At 44.6% G+C, this 18175-nt stretch overlaps 1 pseudogene; it reads right to left on the minus strand.

The window, feature by feature from the left end:
- Positions 1-1269: 1269 nt before the first annotated feature.
- Positions 1270-11095, minus strand: LOC137096040 (gastrula zinc finger protein XlCGF57.1-like; annotated as a pseudogene).
- Between the last annotated feature and the right edge of the window lie 7080 nt (positions 11096-18175).

Below are 18175 nucleotides of genomic sequence, written 5' to 3' on the forward strand. Positions count from 1 at the left end.
AAGGAGCCTCCACCACACTCCGGGGCAGAGAGTTCCACTGCTGAACAGCTCTCACAGTCAGGAAGTTCTTCCTCGTGTTCTAATAACTAATGACTAATAAGGTACCTCTTTTGACTGAAGCGCTTTTCATACTGCAAGCATTTAAACGGCTTTTTTCTTGTGTGAGTTCCCTGGTTACTAATAAAGATGTGCTTGTGACTAAAGCTCTTATCACACTGCTAGCGTTTCAATGGCTTTACTCCTGTGTGAGATGACTGATGTCTAGTAAGGTGGCTCTTTCGACTGAAGCTCTTTCCACACTGCAAGCATTTAAATGGCTTTACTCCTGTGTGAGTTGCCTGATGGCTATTAAGGTGTTGCTTGCGACTGAAGCTCTTTTCACACTGCAAGCATTTAAATGGCTTTACTCCTGTGTGAGTTGCCTGATGACTAATAAGGCTTCTCTTTCGAGTGAAGCTCTTTCCACACTGCAAGCATTTAAATGGCTTTACTCCTGTGTGAGTTGCCTGATGACTAATAAGGCTTCTCTTTCGAGTGAAGCTCTTTCCACACTGCAAGCATTTAAATGGCTTTACTCCTGTGTGAGTTGCCTGATGGTTATTAAGGTGGTGCTTGTGACTGAAGCACTTTTCACACTGCAAGCATTTAAATGGCTTCTCTTCTATGTGACCTGCCTGATGACTGATAAGGTATCTCTTTTGACTGAAGCACTTTTCACACTGCAAGCATTTAAATGGCTTCTCTCCTGTGTGAGTTGCCTGATGACTAATAAGGCTTCTCTTTCGAGTGAAGCTCTTTCCACACTGCAAGCATTTAAATGGCTTTACTCCTGTGTGAGTTGCCTGATGACTAATAAGAACATGCTTGTGACTGAAGCTCTTTTCACACTGCAAGCATTTAAATGGCTTTACTCCTGTGTGAGTTGCCTGATGACTAATAAGGCTTCTCTTTCGAGTGAAGCTCTTTTCACACTGCAAGCATTTAAATGGCTTTACTCCTGTGTGAGTTGCCTGATGGCTATTAAGGTGTTGCTTGCGACTGAAGCTCTTTTCACACTGCAAGCATTTAAATGGCTTCTCTCCTGTGTGAGTTGCCTGATGACTAATAAGAACATGCTTGTGACTGAAGCTCTTTTCACACTGCAAGCATTTAAATGGCTTTACTCCTGTGTGAGTTGCCTGATGACGAATAAGGTCATGCTTGTGACTGAAGCTCTTTTCACACTGCAAGCATTTAAATGGCTTTACTCCTGTGTGAGTTGCCTGATGACTAATAAGAACATGCTTGTGACTGAAGCTCTTTTCACACTGCAAGCATTTAAATGGCTTCTCTCCTGTGTGAGTTGCCTTGTGACCAACAAGGTGAGCCTTCTGAGAGAAACTTTTTCCACATTCCAAACATTTAAATGGCTTTTCTCTTGTGTGAATTGCCTGGTGGTAAACAAGTGTTGTCTTCCGAGCGAAACCCTTTTCACATTCCAAACATTTAAATGGCTTTTCTCCTCTGTGAATTGCCTGGTGATAAACAAGGGTTGCCTTCCGAGTGAAACTTTTTCCACATTGCAAACATTTAAACAGCTTTTCTCTTGTGTGGACTGCCTGGTGATGAACAAGGTTTGCCTTCTGAGAGAAATGTTTTCCACATTCCAAACATTTAAACGGCTTCACTCCTGTGTGAATTGCCTGGTGTTGAACAAGGGTTCCCTTCTGAGTGAAACCTTTTCCACATTCCAAACATTTAAACAGCTTTACGCCTGTGTGAATAGCCTGGTGACGAACAAGGACTATCTTCTGAGAGAAACCTTTGCCACATTCCAAACATTTAAACGGCTTCTTTCTTGTGTGAACTGCCTTGTGACGAACAAGGTTTGCCTTCTGACGGAAGTTCTTTCCACACTCCAAGCATGTAAATGGTCCCTCTCCCGTGTGAGTTGACTGATGATGAACAAGGTCTGATTTATGATGGAAGTTCTTTCCACATTCCAAGTCTTTAAATGTTTTATCCCTTGGTTGAGTTTCTTGAGAAAAAGCGAATGATTCCTTCCAATTGAACTTCAGTTCATCTTCCAAATATTTAAATGGTGTCTCCTCTGTTTACATAATTTGAGAACAAGGGAAGTGTGACCATGTGTTGGAAAAAAAAAGCATATATTAGATTACAGTTTAAAAGTATACAAAATTACAAAATGCATTTAGTCAAGACAGCCCTTTTCCACAACCCTTTACAACACTAGCAGTTAAGAGAAAACCTCTTTTGTCCTTGCTCTAAATATTGTATCAAGCTAAACCTCAAAGTACATGATAACTAGAGTATCTGTCCGAACGTATCTCCCTCTACGTCCCACCCCGGAATTTGAGATCATGTGGGGAGGCCCTGCTCTCGACCCCACCACTATCACAAGTGAGGCTGGTGGGGACGAGGAGCAGGGCCTTCTCAGTGATGGCCCCCCACCTGTGGAACTCACTCCCGGGGGAAATCAGGACATCAACATCCCTTGCCTTAAGGAGAAAGGTAAAGACATGGCTATGGGACCAGGCCTTTGGGCATCCTGACAATTAGATATGGAATCCAGATGGATAGGACTGACAATGTGCGGAAAGTAGAACCTAAACTATGAGTCTGTTAAACGCTGACCAGCAATGAGGTTTGTATTGCTTTTATTGTTTTAATTGCTTTATGGGTTTTTTGGATGTTTTGCCGATAATAATGATTGCTTATGTTAATTGTTATCATTGCTATAATGCTATTGTTATTGATGTTGTGTTTTTGTTGTCATGTAATGCGGGCATCGAATTGTGCCTTGTTGTGTAAGCCGCCCTGAGTCCCCCTCGGGGTGAGAAGGGCTGGGGAATAAGCGTTTCGCCTGCATCTATGGCAAGCATCCTCAGAGGTGAGGTCTCACCTCTGAGGATGCTTGCCATAGATGAAGGCGAAACGTCAGGAGAAATGCCTCTAGAACATGGCCATATAGCCCGAAAAAACCCACAAGAACTGAATAATAATAATAATAATAATCACAAAATCACAAGTCAAACACTTCCCAAGCGTCTAGGACTGTGTGATGTATTTTCGAATGATTTTGTGATACAAAATCCAGCATATAGACCTCGTTTGCGGTGACATACTGTGTTTTTGTGTCAATAATAATTATAATTATTACTATTTGCTGGCATGGCTCCACTGGCTGCCAATTTATTTCCAGGCACAATTCAAATTGCTGGTTATGACCTATAAAGACCTAAATGGCTCAGGTTCAGGCTATTTGAATCCGGTACTAGGAACCTCAAGATTAACTTCCGAGCACAATTCAAAGTGCTGGTGTTAACCTATAAAGCCCTAAACGACTCCGGCCCAGTTTACCTCTCTGAACGTATTCTCCCCTACGAACCATCAAGATTACTAAGATTGTCTGGAGGGGCCCTGCTCTCGGTCCCGCCGGCCTCACAAGTGCGGCTGGTGGGGACGAGGGACAGGGCCTTCTCGGTGGTGGCCCCGCGACTCTGGAACTCTCTCCCGCCAGAGGTTAGAACCGCCCCAAAAATCCTGACATTCAGGAAACAGGTGAAGTCGTGGTTATGGAGACAGGCTTTCGAAGAATGAGACAACGATCTGGATGGAAGACGGTGTATATTCGATTTTAATATGACGACTGACCACTGTAGTTTTAGATATATGTGCTTTTTTAATGTTTTATTGTAATGTGTACTTTGATATTTTACCAATTGCATGTGTTTTTATGGCTGGAAACCAGGCTGAGTCCCTCTTATGAGGTGAGAAGCTCGGTATATAAAACTTTGAAATAAATAAATAAATAAATAAGCCCTTGTCTCATTCCCACATGTAGCGAATTTGTTACTGTATGTTAAAGTTTTGGGGCATAGCTCTATGTTTGGTAATGTATGTTGTTAAAGTATATAACAGTGGTTCTCAAGCTTCCTAATGCCGCGACCCCTTAGTACAGGTCCTCATGTTGTGGTGACCCCCAACCATAAAATTAGTTCGGTTGCTACTTCATAACTGTCATTTTGCTGCTGTTATGAATAGTAATGTAAATATCTGATATGCAGGATGTATTTTCATTCACTGGACCAAATTTGGCACAAATACCCAATACACCCAAATTTGAATACTGGTGGGATTGGGGGAGGGCATTGATTTTGTCATTTGGGAGTTGTAGTTGCTGGGATCTATAGTTCACCTACAATCAAAGAGCATTCTGAACTCCACCAACGATGGAATTGAATCAAACTTGGCACACAGAACTCCCATGACCAACAAAAATTACTGGAAGGGTTTGGTGGGCACTGATCTTGAGTTTTGGGAGTTGTAGTTCACCTACATCAAGAGAGCACTGTGGACTCAAACAATGATGGATCTGGACCAAACTTGGCACAAATTCTCAATATGCCCAAAGGTAAACACTAGTGGAGTCTGGGGGAAATAGACCTTGACATTTGGGAGTTGTAGTTGCTGGGATTTATAGTTCACCCACAATCAAAGAGCATTCTAAACCCTAACAACGATTGAATTGGGCCAAACTTCCCACACAGAACCTCCATGACCAATAGAAAATACTGTGTTTTCTGGTGGTCTTTGGTGACCCCTCCAGGGGTCCCGACCCCCAGGTTGAGAAACACTGGTATGTAATATGTGTGTTTATATAAATTGTATTGGTAGAGTAACTGTATAGTATCATTGTTAAAGAATGTTTTCATGTAATATATGATAGAAATGTTTGAATGTATGGTTTTGAATGTGAATTGAATACAGAATTGTTAGATAAAGGTGTAAGTTAACAATATTGCTTTCGATGAGGTTAAAACACTCACCTCCAGCAATATTTTTATAGGGAAGGGGCGTATGTAGCGAATTTGTTACTCTATGTTAAAGTTTTGGGGCATAGCTCTATGTTTACATGTGGCAGACAGGGAAGAATAGAGTCAGAGAGGATAGCAACAGCAAAAACAAGATCATTTGCATATGGAAGCCGATTGGTCCTATGCAGATTAGTGTAGGCCTAGGATTTGAAGTGGTTGCTAGGCCCAAAATGACAGTTGAGAAGAGCTGAACGTTCTAAAGGGGCGGAGTTAAGTTCAAAACGGCAGTTAGAGTGAGAGTTTAAAAAAATGACAGTCAGTTAGGGACTGCCGTTGGTGAAATATGACAGTTAGTTGAGGAATGGCTGCTTGTGAAGTTAGTTAGGAAGTGGGGCTTGAGAGGTACAGTTAGAGAGTTGGGATTCTGTGTGTGAAGATGACAGTTAGGAACAGAGCCTGTCAGGAAGAAGTACTTAAGAAGATGTGTTAGGAATTGCTGTTAGTGAAAAGTAGTTAGATAAATAGATCTTGAGTCTTAAGGAAAATAAAAAAGGCCCGTGTTGCCTATTTTCAGAATATAAAAGGAAGTAACATGTTCGTGTATGTGAAACTTTGAAAGTTATTTAAGAGAGGTTAACCAAGCAATTGTAACTGAATGTAAGCCTCAAGAACTGTAACAAGACACAAAAACAATTGTATCCACAAGCGTTTGGAGCCTGAAGTGTTTGAATAAATGTATTGTCAAAGGCTTTCATGGCTGGAATCACTAGGTTCTTGTAGGTTTTTTCAGGCTATAGGGCCATGTTCTAGAGGCATTTCTCCTGACGTTTCGCCTGCATCTATGGCAAGCATCCTCAGAGGTAGTGAGGTCTGTTGGAAATAGGAAAATGGGTTTATAGATCTGTGGAATGACTGGGGTGGGGCAAAGAGCTTTTCACTGCTGAAGCTAGGTGTGGATCTGGCTACCAGTATTAAAAAACTCTAAAATTACTACAGCAAAACAGCAGAGAGGAAACAACCAGGCAAATCTTAACACCTCTCAACAGAACATTTTCCCAGGCCCAGCCAAGCCTTCAAATGCTAATGAAGGTGGTCAGCTGAAACATTCACACCTAGCTCCAGCAGAGAAAAGCTCTTTGCCCCACCCCAGTCATTCCACAGATATATAAACCCATTTTCCTATTTCCAACAGACCTCACTACCTCTGAGGATGCTTGCCATAGATGCAGGCGAAACGTCAAGAGAAATGCCTCTAGAACATGGCCCTATAGCCCGAAAAAACCTACAAGAACCTGTTTGAATAAACTTTGTTACTTTGTTTCATACAAGAGAGCCTCCAGCCTGTGATTCAAAGCCAAGAGGCTTTTGTTAGACAACACACAGAGCGTCTCAGGTATTAAAGTGTTGGCAGAGGACCGCACATATGCACATGCTTCGTTACACCACACCAGCCCAAGCATGGTTGGTGGATGGAAAATAAGTACTGCTTAGAATTCATCTCATGTGGCAAATCCACCCAAGGGCCAATTGTCTGCTTGGGCTGCCCACCATGTGGGATTTGGAATGAGCTTGTTTTCTATGGCTTCAGAGGAAGAGATCTGAAACACTGGTTGATGTTTAGAACTTGTAAACTGATTTGGTCAACTACAAGCAGAATGGAGCTTTACCCAGAAATGACACGATCCCCAAATTCTCCTCCATTACTTGCTGGTGCAAGGCTTTTTGGCTTGGATCCAAGAGGGCCCACTCCCCCTCCGAGAAATCCACAGACACATCTTCAAAAGTCACCTGAAGGGAAAAATATGTTATTTGCGAGGAGAAAATGCCATCCAAGTGGGGGGGGGGGGGGGGGAGAACCCCAGGCAATCTGTGATTTACAAAGTTGAATAAGTTGTTCATTGAAAACATCTTGTATGGAAGGAATGCAGAAGAAAGAGGTTCGTTTAGAGCAGAGGTCCTCAAACTTTTTAAACAAAGGGCCAGGTCACAGTCCTTCAAACTATTGGAGGGCCGGATTATAATTTGAAAAAATATATGAATGAATTCCTATGCACACTGCACATATCTTATTTGTAGTGCAAAAAACAATGAAAAACAATACAATAACAACAATGAAGAACAATTTTAACAAATATAAAAGTATTAGTATTTCAATGGGAATTGTGGGCCTGCTTTTGGCTGATGAGATAGGATTGTTATTGTTGTTGTCTGCTTTCAAGTTGATTCAGACTTAGGTTGACCCTGAGCGAGGGCCGGATAAATGACCTTGGAGGGCCGTATCCGGCCCACGGGCCTTAGTTTGAAGAACCCTGATTTAGAGTCAGGACAATATTCAAGGGACAAGGAGACCCGATTTCCCTCCCCTCCCGGGATCCTGCTGCCTACCTGATCTGGTCCCGCAGAATCTCTTCTTAGGAAAGGATCATGAAAAGATGTGCTCCTGTCACTTGGCCATGTTTCACTGCCTGTGAAAGAGAGGAAAGACATCGGTGTGTGTGTGTGTGTGTGTGAGATCAGAGCCTTTCCCAGGCTGCCCCAGACTTCCTTCCCTCGGAAGCCTGTCCCTCTCCCCTTGCCTGAGGGCCCTCTTTTGAACTCCCTCCTTGGATTTCGGTCCCAGGTCTTTAATGTGGACTATTTTGTTTTACAGGGGTGTTGCAATCTAATCCCAGGAAATGTATAGGGTTGACTGTATTTGTGTCAATCTGGCAAACTGCACCATAAATTCAGCACCATAAGCATCCAGAGCAGTGGTTCTCAACCTTGCTAATGCCGTGACCCCTTAATGCAGTTCCATATGTTGTGGTGACCCCCAACCATAATATTGTTTTCGTTGCTACTTGATACCTGTCATTTTACTACTGTTATCAATCATAATGTAAATGTATTTTCATTCACTGGACTCAATTGAGCACAAATACACAATATGCCCAAATGTGAATGCTAGTGGAGTTGGGGGAGGATTGATTTTGTAATTTGGGAGTTGTAGTTGCTGGGATTTATAGTTCACCTATAATCAAAGAGCATTCTAAACTCCACCAGGGATGGATTTAAACCGAACTTGGAACACGAACTCTCATGACTATTAGAAAATACTGGAAGGGTTTGATGGGCATTGACCTTGAATTTGGGAGTTGTAGTTCACCTATATCCAGAGGAGTGCTGTGGATTCATGCAATGATGGATCTGGACCAAACTTGGCACAAATACTCAAATATGCCCAAATGTGAACATTGGTGGAGCCTGGGAAAAAAAGATCTTGACATTTGGGAGTTGTAGTTGTTGGGATTTATAGTTCACCTACAATCAAAGAGCCTTCTGAATTCGACCAACAATAGAATTGGATCAAACTTCCCACACAGAATCCCAATGACCAACAGAAAATACTGTGCTTTCTGCTGGTCTTTGGCGACCCCTTTGACACCCTCTCACGACCCCCTCAGGGGTCCCGACCCCCAGGTTGAGAAACACTGATCCAGAGAGAAGCAAAGGAATCAAGTAACTTTGAAAATGGCACAAATAACTATTGTAGAGAAATGTCTCCTATGAACAGCAGTTTTAAGTTCCCTATTTTTTCCCAGTTCACACAGCTCAGACATTTCAGGTCTTCTCAAGAGGAAGTGAGCAAGGAAGAAGAACACCACCATCCCTTACCAACTGTGATAGATTCTCCATTTCCAGTCTGGGCAACGCACGTGGTGTCTGAAGGAGACTCCTCCACCTGACTGGTCTCGGCTGCAACAGAGTCCTGAACCTGAACAAGCAGCACAGATCACAAAGAAAAAGACAGATTAGAAAAGGGGGGAGGGCTCTTTCTGCAACCTGTTCCAGGACACTTGGATTGTGGTTGGGACCCAAGACTACTTTTCTTCATTCTGTAAAAGAATCTGTCTGTCCCTGATTTTGGGGTGGGAATTCTGCTTTCGTTTGCGCCTTGCACTCCGCTTCAGGACTCATTCTGAAGTGGAAGCACTACTGCTGAGATGAAGGAAGCATTAGGTTGCTGTAGGTTTTTTCGGGCTATATGGCCATGTTCTAGAGGCATTCTCTCCTGTCGTTTCGCCTGCATCTATGGCAAGCATCCTCAGAGGTACCTCACGACCTCTGAGGATGCTTGCCATAGATGTAGGCGAAACGTCAGGAGAGGATGCCTCTAGAGCATGACCATATAGCCCGAAAAAACCTACAACAACCCAGTGATTCTGGCCATGAAAGCCTGCGAGAATACAATGAAGGAAGTCCTTTACATAATCCCGGGGTTGGAATTTGGGGCAACCCTAGAGGGGCTCTCAGGCTGAGTAACGTATGTCAATATATCTGTGCTTTCAGGTCCCTATTGAGTTATCTCTACCTGTGAACAACACACAGTTTCTTTGGGAAAGAACATTGAGAAATGGTTCAGCCAATTGCTTCCTCTGAAATACACACCACTAGAAATTACAATACGTTCCTTTTAATCTTCAGAGTTTACCATCCTATAACTTCAGATCATTATACCTGGTTATACCACCCTGGGGAATGGAGGTGACTGCCCCCTCCTCTCCGTGAGAGCCCTTGGGGGGTGCAAAGGGGGCAGTTGTGCCACTCCAAGTCTCTTTTCCAGGGTGAACACACCTGGTTCTTCTTTTACTAATGCTTCCCTGAACTCATTCCAACTTGTCTCTATTACTAAAATTAGATAACTGTAATTAGCTAATCTCAGCCTGAGGAGTATATAAAATTGCATTCATCTATTTTGCTGGCTGCTACTTGAAACTGAATCCTTCAAAACAATTATTCTTGGTTCCTTGAAACTACAAGATGAAAATCTCTCACCTGGGGCTTGTCCCGCTTCCTCTCCTCTTCCTGACTCAGGAGGAAGCCTTCGGCCAAGGCCACGGCCTGGGAGCTGGTCTCTGCCCCACATTCCCTCACCCAGCGCTCCATCTCCGCAGGAAGGACGGCCAGGAACTGCTCCAGGATCACCAGGTCCAGCATCTCCGCCTTGGAGTGTTGCTCGGGCTTCAGCCACAGGCGGCAGAGAGAGTGGAGGCGGCTGCAGGCCTCTCGGGGCCCCAAAGCCTCCTGGTAGGTGAACTGCCTGAAGCTCTGGCGCTGAAGGTCTGAGTGGAGCAGACTGCTCTCCTGATCTTTCCGCCAAGGGTCCTCCAATAATGCTGTATTGTTCTCTGCCTCAACAGCAGAAGAAAATCCTTCTGACTTGGCAGTAGCTGGCTCTTTCCCTTCCATCTTGGTTTTGTGCTTCTAGGCTGCCTCCAAACTGGACGAAGGTATGTTCACGTCTTCTCTCAGATGACATTCAAAGCAGAAGGACTGGGACAACTGTTGGGGCCTGCAAACAAAACAAGATGAACGAGCTCATAGGAATACTCTCGAGGAAGAATGGCAAAAAAGCCAATGGTATTCTGGCCTGTATCAATACGAGTCTAGTGTCTAGATCCAGGGAAGTCATGCCTACCCCTCTATGCCTTGGTTAGACCACACCTGGAATATTGTGTCCAATTCTGGGCACCACAATTCAAGAGAGATATTGACAAGCTGGAATGTGTCCAGAGGAGGGCGACTACAATGATCAAGGGTCTGGAGAACAAGCCCTATGAGGAGCGGCTTAAGGAGCTGAGCATGTTTAGCCTGAAGAAGAGAAGGCTGAGAGGGAATATGATAGCCATGTATAAATACGTGAGAGGAAGCCACAGGGAGGAGGGAGCAGGCTTGTTTTCTGCTTCCTTGGAGACTAGGACGCAATGGAACAATGGCTTCAAACTACAAGAGAGGATTCCACCTGAACATGAGGAAGAACTTCCTGACTGTGAGAGCCGTTCAGCAGTGGAACTCTCTGCCCCGGAGTGTGGTGGAGGCTCCTTCTTTGGAAGCTTTTAAACAGAGGCTGGATGGCCATCTGTCAGGGGTGATTTGAATGCAATATTCCTGCTTCTTGGCAGAAGGGGGTTGGACTGGATGGCCCAGGAGGTCTCTTCCAACTCTTTGATTCTAGGATTCTATGACCAAAACCCTCACCCGGGATCTCCTCCATTGCCTGGCCCTTCCCTGGCTTGCTCTCTCACGATCTTTCTCCTTCTCCCCACCCGTTTCCAGGCAGGCCCTCCTCTGGGGGCAGGCGGTGAGGCCTCTGTCCCTCCAGCCTCTCCCACCCTTGCCTCCCTCCCTCCAGGACAGAAGCGACTCACCTGCTGCAGCTCTTTCCCTCGGAGGACTGATTCTCTTCCGGAAGCAGCACTCCTCTCCCCCCTCGGAGGACCAACACTCCAGCTAAGGAACGTCTCTTCCGGTGCCTCTCTAGGAAGGACGCGCTCACCACTGGCCACAAGGGGCGGGGCTTGAGCTGTGGGCGGCCCTTCCTTCCTTCCCCTCTAGGAACTCCTTTTTCACTAGCTTCTTGTGGGTTTTTTCGGGCTATAGGGCCATGTTCTAGAGGCATTCTCTCCTGACGTTTCGCTTGCATCTATGGCAAGCATCCTCAGAGGTAGTGAGGTCTGTTGGAAGTAGGAAAAATGGGTTTATATATCTGTGGAATGACTGGGGTGAGACAAAGGACTCTTGTCTGCTGGAGCTAGGTGTGAATGTTTCAGCTGACCACCTTCATTAGCATTTGAAGGCCTGGCTGAGCCTGGGAAAATGTTCTGTTGAAAGGTGTTAAGATGTGCCTGGTTGTTTCCTCTCTGCTGTTTTGCTGTTGTAATTTTAGAGTTTTTTAATACTGGTAGCCAGATTTTGTTCATTATTATTTATTTATTTACTTACTTACTTTGTTTGTATACCGCAGTTTCTCAGCCCGTAGGCGACTCAACGCGGTTCACAACAAGAGCAAAAAGTCAATCATACAACATACAATATATAAAACCATTAACAGCATAATAAACAAAATAATGACACATCAATAACAACCCATTAACGTCTCGTAACTAAAATCGTGATCCAATTCGTCATCCATAATTCAGTTTCCTATATTCATCGTTCATTGCACTATTTATCCTTTCTGTTGAAATTGTCCACATGTTTCTTGTGGATTTCAATGGCTTCTCTGTGTAGTCTGACATGGTGGTTGTTGGTGTGGTCCAGTATTTCTGTGTTCTCAAATAATATGCTGTGTCCAGGCTGGTTCATCAGGTGCTCTGCTATGGCTGACTTCTCTGGTTGAAGGAGTCTGCAGTGCCTTTCCTGTTCCTTGATGCGTGTCTGGGCAATGCTGCTGCGTTTGGTGGTCCCTATGTAGACTTGTCCACAGCTGCATGGTATACGGGAGACTCCTGCAGAGGTGAGAGGATCCCTCTTGTCCTTTGCTGAACGGAGCATTTGTTGGATTTCCTTGGTGGGTTTGTAGATAGTTTGTATGTTGTGTTTCCTCATCAGCTTCTCTCTGCGGTCAGTGGTTCCCTTGATGTTTGGCAGGAACGCTTTTCCTCTGGGTGGATCTTCATCTTTACTCTCGTGGCTTGTTCTTGGTCTTGCAGCTCTTCTGATGTCTGAGGTGGAGTATCCTTTTTCACTGGTCGCCAGTCTGTTTCCAGGCCCAATTCAGAGGGCAGTTCCAGCCCTTCTGTGCCTGAGCGAGGCCTTCTCCTCCCTCTGGGAACCTGCCCAGGCCCAGACCCTCAGGAGAGGAGGCCCTTCTCTCTCCCTCTCCCATGGCAGGCACTGCTGGAGGGAGAAGGAGGAAGGGAGAGAGAGGCCTTCCTTCTCCATGGCTCCCTCTCACCTGGAACTCCTGCCCAAGGAAGCCAAGGTGGGCCCTCAAGCAGGCCAAGACCCTCAGGAGAGGAGGCCCTTCTCTCTCCCCCTCCCATGGCAGGCACTGCTGGAGGGAGGAGGAAGGGAGAGAGAGGCCTTCCTTCTCCATGGCTCCCTCTCATCTCGAACTCCTGCCCAAGGAGTGGGTCCTCAAGCAGGCCAAGACCCTCTCATGCAGGCCAGCTTCTGAAGGACGCTTTGAGCACCAAGCCAGAGGGTGCTGTGTTGGATGGAGATTGCAGGCTTCTACACTTGGTATCCCAGGCATGGGCACACTTCGGCCTTCTCTCCAGGTGTTTTGGACTTCCACAATATCTCCCTAGAGCCAGTAGGATGTTAAGAATTGTGGGAGTTGAAGTCCAAAACACCTGGAGGGAAGGCCGAAGTGTGTCTGTGCCTGGGCTAGCCACTGTCTTCTTTATAATACGAGGGTTGAATTAAAAGTAATGCCTCCACCATCGTTACTTGGGTATGGATGGGAATATTCTAATAAATCAAACACAGAAATAATCTTTAGAATGTGCTCCTTAACCACCACTATTCACTTTTCCACATTATCACCAGACAATTGGATACCTTTCTGCCAACGATGAAGCCGTCACGGAAGAAGTCGACACTTCTTTTCGCAACCAGCGTCTCACAGTTCTCTCAACGTCTTCATCAGAAGCATAATGATGTCCCCGCAGATGTTCTTTCATTATCGGGAACAGATGGAAGTCAGACAGTGCTAAATCTGGACTGAATGGAGGATGCCGTACAGTGGTGAGATCCAGTCCCTGAAGTTCTGCTGTGGTGTGCTTTCATTTCAGGTGTTAGCATCCTGGGTACCCATCATGCACACATCTTCCTATAGCCAAGCAAAGCAATAATGTGACCCACACATTCTATGAAATGCCGATTATGCTTGAAATTTCTCTCTGAGTGATATGACGATCGTCCTGAATCAATCTGTTAACCTTTTGCTTGTGAAACTCAGTGGTTGCTGTCACAGGACATCCATCTCTTTGTTTGTCACACAAGTCAGATGTTCCCACCACAACTTTAAATTTACTCGCCCAATGACACATAGTACTCACATCAACACAATCACCATAAACAGCTTGAATTCTCTGATGAATCCCCTTTGGGGTGACACCTGCTGCTGCCAAGAATTCAAAGACTGCACGTTGCTTAAGTTGCATTGACCAACCGTGTGCACAAGGTTTCATACTTCGCACTTTAACAACACAATGATTCAAGTGGACAACAAGTTAAACATGAGCCAGCAATGTGATGCAGCGGCAAAAAAGGCCAACGGGATTTTAGCCTGCATCAATAGGAGTCTAGTTCCAGGCCATGAACTAGATCCAGGGAAGTCATGCTATTATTTATTTATTTATTTATTTGGTTTACTTTTACCCCGCCCTTCTCACCCCGAAGGGGACTCAGGGCGGCTTACACATCCAAGGCACAATTCGATGCCCATAGCATACATAATACACAATAATAAGCAATAAAACAAAATAACAAATTAGCAAACAACAACAACAACAATACATTGCATCTAAAACCGTTAAAACCAATAAAACCAGTAAAATTTCATACAAACCGATACAACCACTTCTTCCTTCTTGCCAGTCAGTGTTCGCTATCTCATGGTTCAGAGTTTTTTTCCACATTTATCAGTCCACATATATCAGTCCTGCCGGTCCTAATTGCCTGGTTGTCCTATCTAGTTAGCAGACTGCCCGAAGGCCTGGTCCCACAACCACGTCTTTGTCTTTCTCCTAAAGGACAGGAGTGATGTCGATGCCCTGATATCCACTGGGAGTGAGTTCCACAGGTGGGGGGCCACCACTGAGAAGGCCCTGCTCCTCGTCCCCACCAGCCTTGCTTGAGAAAGCGGTGGAGTCGAGAGCAGGGCCCCCTCAGATGATCTTAAATTCCGTGGTGGGACGTAGAGGGAGATACGTTCGGACAGATACGCTGGACCGGAACCGTACAGGGTTTTATAGGTCAAGACCAGCACCTTGAATTGGGCTCGGAACTGAACCGGCAGCCAGTGGAGCTGACACAGCAGAGGGGTGGTGTGCTCTCTGTATGCTACCCATGCTAAATTTCGCCTTGGTCAGACCACACCTGGAATACTGTGTCCAAGTCTGGGCACCACAATTGAAGGGAGATGTTGACAAGCTGGAATGTGTCCAGAGGAGGGCAGCTAAAATGATCAAGGGTCTGGAGAACAAGCCCTATGAGGAGTGGCTTAAAGAGCTGGGCATGTTTAGCCTGAAGAAGAGAAGGCTGAGAGGAGACATGATAAATATGTCATAGGGAGGAAGCATGTTTTCTGCTGCCCTGGAGACTAGGACACAATGGAACAATGGCTTCAAACTATAAGAAAGGAGATTCCCTCTGAACATTAGGAAGGACTTCCTGACTGTGAGAGCTGTTCAACAGTGGAACTCTTTGGTAGAGGCTCCTTCTTTGGAAGTTTTTAAACAGAGGCTGGATGGCCATCTGTTGGGGGTGCTTTGATTGCAATATTTCTGCTTCTTGGCAGGGGGTTAGACATGATGGCCCATGAGGTCTCATCCAACTCTAGGATTCTATGATTCTATGTCCAAAAAGGAAAGAGAAGAAGAAAAACATTTATTGACAACGGCTTTCCTGGCCAGAATCACTGGGTTGTTGTAGGTTTTTCAGGCTGGATGGCCATGTTCTAGAAGCATTCTCTCCTGATGTTTCGCCTGTATCTATGGCAGGCATCATCAGAGGTTGTGAGGTCTGTTGGAAACCAGGAAAATTGTGTTTATATATCTGTGGAAAGTCCAGAGTGGGAGAAAGAACTCTGGTGTGTTGTCTCCAGTAGGCAAGAGTTCTTTCTCCCACCCTGGACTTTCCTTCCTCAATAGCCTTTAAAATTAATACTGACCACCATTCAATAATCAGGTTGAAGAGCAAGTAAACTGAATCATGCTGAGAATGAAGAAAATAATAGAAAACAGAGAATTACAAATAATTCTCAAAAGCATAGTTGAACTGATCCTGTATTTTAGGATAGCCTTTCCCAATATGACAGTTGCTAGACATGTTAAATTACCAATCTCCCTTGGAAAATCTTATTTGATTGTTTTCTAGTCTGGAGTAAAGATTGAGGTTGAGGAAGATTGCATTAAAGCACTGTTTCTCCACCTTCCTAATGCCGCGACCCCTTATTACAGTTCCTCATGTTGTGGTGATCCCCTACCATAACATTATTTTCGTTGCTACTTCATAATTGTAACTTTGCTACTGTTATGAATCGTAATGTAAATACCTGATATGCAGGATGTATTTTCATTCATTGGACCAAATTTGGCACAAATATCTGATACGCCCAAATTTGAATACTGATGGGGTTGGGGAGGATTGATTTTGTCATTTGGGAGTTCTAGTTGCTATGATTTCTAGTTCACCTACAATCAAAGAGCCTTCTGAACTCCATCAACTATGGAATTGAACCAAAGTCGGCACACAGAATTCCCATGACCAACAGAAAATACTGGAAGGATTTGGAGGGCACTGACATTGAGTTTTGGAGTTGTAGTTCACCTACATCCAAAGAGCACTGTGGACTCAAACAATGATGGATCTGGACTAAACTTGGCATGAATATTCAATATGCCCAAATGCGAACAGTGGTGGTGTTTGGGGAAAATAGACCTTTGCATTTGGGAGTTGTAGTTCACCTACAATCAAAGAGCATTCTGAACCTCGCCAATGATAAAATTGGGCCAAACGTCTGACAGAGAACCCCCATGACCAACAGTCAATACTGGAGGGATTTGGGAGGAATTTAAAGTGGCTTAGGGGAGATGTAGTACACCTACATCCGAAGAGCACTATGAACCCAAACAACAATGGATCTGGACTAAATTTGGCACAACTACCAAAATTTGAATACTGGTGGAGTTAGGGAGAGTAGTTTTGTCAACTGGGAGTTGTAGTTACTGTGATTTATAGTTAACCTACAATGAAAGAGCACTCTGAACCCACCCCACAATGGATCTGCATCAAGCTTGGCACACTACCTACATGGCCAACATTGAATACTGGTGGGGTTGGATGGGGGACTGTTTCTGAATTTTGGGAGTTGTAGTTCACCAACACTCAGAGAGCACTCTGTTCCAAACTTGTGATGGAATAGTAAACTTGCCACATATATACAACATGCCAAACTTAAGTACTGGTGGTGTTTGGTTTCAAGGGGACTGATCTCAGTAGTTGAGAGTTATAGTTCACCCACATCAACAGAAAAATATGCACACGACGCTTGGGATCAAACTGGGCATACGGACCTAATGTGGCCAACTGTAAATACAGGTGGGGTTTAGGAGTGACTGACAACTGATGGATCTGTACCAAGCTTGGCACAAATACCCATTAAGACAAATTTTGAATACTGGTGGGGTTTGGGGGGGGGGACGACAACTGACCCAACGTTACGTTGCAGTTCTCCCTGTATCTAGAGAACCCTTTGACCCCCACCTATGATGAATCTGAACCAAACTGGGCATACAGATCTAATGTGGCCAACTGTAAATACAGGTGGGGGTTGGGGGTGACTGACCTTGGCATATGGGAGTTGCAGTTCACCCAGTCCAGGAAATAAAGCCCAACTGCTCATTGGAGGGAAGGATATTAGAGACAAAGATGAAGTACTTTGGCCACATTGTGAGAAGACAAGAAAGCTTGGAGAAGATAATGATTCTGGGGGAAATGGAAGGAAAAAGGAAGAGGGGCCGACCAAGGGCAAGATGAATCGATGGCATCCTTGAAGTGACTGGCTTCACCTTGAAGGAGCTGGGGGTGGTGACGGTCGACAGGGAGATCTGGCATGGGCTGGTCCATGAGGTCACGAAGAGTCGGAAGCGACTGATCGAATAAACAACAAATGTATTGTTGCTTCCTTGGAGACTAGGACGCGGAACAATGGCTTCAAACTACAAGAGAGGAAATTCCATCTGAACATTAGGAAGAACTTCCTGACTGTGAGAGCCGTTCAGCAGTGGAACTCTCTGCCCCGGAGTGTGGTGGAGGCTCCTTCTTTGGAAGCTTTTAAGCAGAGGCTGGATGGCCATCTGTCAGGGGTGATTTGAATGCAATATTCCTGCTTCTTGGCAGGGGGTTGGACTGGATGGCCCATGAGGTCTCTTCCAACGCTTTGATTCTATGATTCTATGATTCTATTGTTTTAGACTGAATTCACACACACACACACACATCTGTAATAGATTTTCTATTTATATGTTATAGATAGGACAAGAAATATTCACAGTAACCAGTATGCATGAATGGATAGAAAAGAATTTATCTGTTATGCTTTATTAGATATTTCATACAAGAAAACCCCCTACCACATACATAGAATTGCACATTACTCATTGATCAAATCCATTTCCACACTCCTCATCAAACTTCTCAAATGTATTTTTAACCCTGAATATACATAACAGGAAATATATGCAATAACCAGCATGCATGAATCGATTTTAAAAAACCTGAAATATCCTCCCTTTAGCTCTCAAAATTTTATCACTTCTGCTTAATGAGAAATTTCACCAAAGAAAATGGATCAGTTTATTATTTTC

This window comes from Anolis sagrei, chromosome 2, assembly GCF_037176765.1.
Source record: "Anolis sagrei isolate rAnoSag1 chromosome 2, rAnoSag1.mat, whole genome shotgun sequence".
Classification (NCBI taxonomy): Eukaryota; Metazoa; Chordata; class Lepidosauria; order Squamata; family Dactyloidae; genus Anolis; species Anolis sagrei.